The sequence below is a fragment of the Artibeus jamaicensis genome, unplaced genomic scaffold (genome assembly GCF_021234435.1).
Source record: "Artibeus jamaicensis isolate MK-2021 breed Jamaican fruit bat unplaced genomic scaffold, CSHL_Jam_final contig_599, whole genome shotgun sequence".
NCBI lineage: Eukaryota > Metazoa > Chordata > Mammalia > Chiroptera > Phyllostomidae > Artibeus > Artibeus jamaicensis.
Genome location: NW_026521899.1, coordinates 70,856 through 73,990, shown reverse-complemented (window position 1 = coordinate 73,990; position 3,135 = coordinate 70,856).

Here is a 3,135-nt window from a genome sequence, read left to right as displayed (position 1 = left end):
GACCTGTATGCAGAAAACTACACAGCACTGAAGAAAGAAATCAAGGAAGACACAAACAAATGGAAACATATACCGTGTTCATGGATTGGAAGAATTAACATCATCAAAATGTCCATACTACCCAAAGCAATATACACATTCAATGCTATACCTATTAAAGTACCAATGTCGTATTTCACAGACATAGAACAAACACTTCAAAAATTTATATGGAATCATAAACGAGCCCGAATAGCAGCTGCTCTTTGAGAAAGAAGAACAAAGTAGGAGGGATCACAATACCTGATATCAAACTGTATTACAAAGCCACTGTAATCAAAACAGCCTGGTACTGGCATAAAAACAGGCACATAGACCAATGGAACAGAACAGAGAGACCAGAAATCAACCCAACCCTCTACAGTCAATTAATATTCGACAAAGGGGGCAGTAACATAAAATGGAGTAAAGATAGCCTCTTCAGCAAATGGTGTTGGGAGAACTGGACAGCTACGTGCAAAAAAATGAAACTTGAGCACCAACTTACACCATACACCAAAATAAATTCAAGGTGGATAAAAGACTTAAATATAAGCCATGACACCATTAAAGTCCTAGAGGAGAACATTGGCAAGAAAATCTCAGATATCCCACGCAGCAACATTTTTACAGATATGTGCCCTAGAGCAAGGAATATAAAGGAAAGAATAAACAAATGGGATCTTATCAAAATAAAAAGCTTCTGCATGGCTAAAGAAAACAGTATTAAATTAAAAAGACAACCAACTGTATGGGAAAACATATTTGCCAATGATACCTCAGACAAAGGTTTAATCTCCAAAATATACAAAGAACTTACACGACTCCACTCTAGGAAGACATCGAACCCAATTAAAAAAAGGGAAAAGGACTTGAACAGACACTTCTCTAAAGAGGACATACAGAACATCCAGAGACACATGAAGAGATGCTCAATATCGTTAGCTATCAGAGAGATGCAAATTAAAACCACAATGAGATACCACTTTACACCAGTCAGGATGGCTATAATAGACAAAGCAACAAACAACAAATGTTGGAGAGGGTGTGGGGAAAAGGGGGACCTTAGTTCACTGTTGGTGGGATTGTAGACTGGTACAACCATTATGGAAAACAGTATGGAATTTTCTCAGAAAAATAAAAAATTGACCTGCCTTTTGACCCAGCAATTCCACTGCTAGGATTATACCCCAAGAATCCTAAAACATCAATTTCAAAGAACCTATGCACCACAATGTTCATAGCAGCACAATTTACAATAGCCAAGAGTTGGAAGCAACCTAGGTGCCCATCAGTAAATGAATGGATCCAAAAATTGTGGTACATATACACCATGGAATTTTATGCAGCAGAGAGAAAGAAGGAGCTACTACCTTTTGCAACAACATGGATGGAACTGGAAAGCATTATGCTGAGTGAAATAGGCCAGGCATTGAAGGACAAATACCATATGATCTCACCTTGACAGGAAGCTAAAGAATAAAACAAATAAGCAAATAGAATAAAAATAAAGACGCTGAAATAGAGAACAAGTGGGCAGCGACCAGAGGGGAGAGGGAAGGGAACTTAAGGGGAAAAAGGGGGAGGGATTTTGAGGAACAAGTATGAATGACACAGAGATGAGGACTTGGGGGGGGGAATGGGAGGGAGGGGGGAGACCGGGCGGGGGGGGGAAGAGGGAAAAAAAATGTACTTGAAAAGTAACCAAATAAAATTATTTAAAAAAAATAATAAATTATATGGGCAACTTAGCTCAAAATTTAGGCTGGAACCTGTTTATTATACAAGATATTCAGTTTGGTCTGAAGGACTAGTATCCCTTTTCTACTTCCAAAGACTAGAAGTTTCCACAGGACTATACAGATCCTCAGTTTGGGGAGGTCTGCTGAAGTGGCCTTCCAACTGGGCAGAAGCATGATTTGATTCTTTTTGTGCTCCTATGAGTGACTGTGTCACTCAAAATCTCACAAATTACAATTTGAGAATCACGTAATGGTGTTACAATGCCTGGCCTCAGGACAAGAGTGGGTCCCAGAGTGGAGCTCTGATGAATGGAGTCAGGGCCTTCATGAGAGAGGACTGAGAAAGCTACCTTGCCCCATCTGTCCTCTGAGATTAGAGTTAACAGCCATCTAAAAAGTGGATTCTCACCAGTCACCTAAATAGTAAGCATCTATTCTTGGATTTTTCACATCCAGATCTATGAGTAATAGATTTCTTTTCTGGACCAATGTTCAAGGCCACAGGACTTTGTTACCACAACCAGAATAGATTAGGACTGTAGTGTAATATGACCACACAGGTTGACTATCTAGGTTTTCATTGCTGTTTGTGTTGTAAAATGTACCTCATGGGTGTTCTTCCAGTGATGTTACAGGACCGTTTTTAATTAATTAATTAATTAATTAATTAATTTTTAAAATTATTTTTCAACTACGATATTCATTCTTTTACTCCCTACCCAGCCTACCCCCCATGTCCTCACCTCCCTTCTCTTTCCGACCCCTTTAGTAGTTGTCTCTGTGTCCTTCATGCTAGTTCCTGTAAATCCTCCCTTTTTTCCACCCTTAAATCCACTCCCCTCTCCCCTCCGGTCGCTATCCCCCTGTTCTCGATTTCAGTGTCATTGTTTTTGTTTTGCTTGCTTGTTTGTTTTGTTATTTAGCTTCCTGTTAATGGTGAGATCATATGATATTTGTCTTTCACCCCCTGGCTTATTTCACTCAGCATAATGCTTTCCAGTTACACCTAAGCTGTTGAAAAGGTATGAGCTCTTTCTTTCTTTCTGCTGTATAGAATTCCATTGTGTATATGCATCATAATTTTTTGATCCACTCATTTACTGATGGCCACCTAGGTTGCTTTCATCTCTTAGCTATTGTAAATTGTGCTGCTATGAACATTGGGGTGAGTAGGTTCTTTTGGAGCGGTATCTTAGGATTCTTACCATATAGTTCCAGCAATGAAATTGCTGGGTTGTAAGGCAGGTCAATTTTTAGTTTTTTTAGAAAATTCCATACCATTTTCCATAATGGATGTACCAGTCTGCATTCCCACAAACAGTGAACTAGGGACCCCTTTTCTCCACAACCTCTCCAACATTTGTTGTTTGTTGTT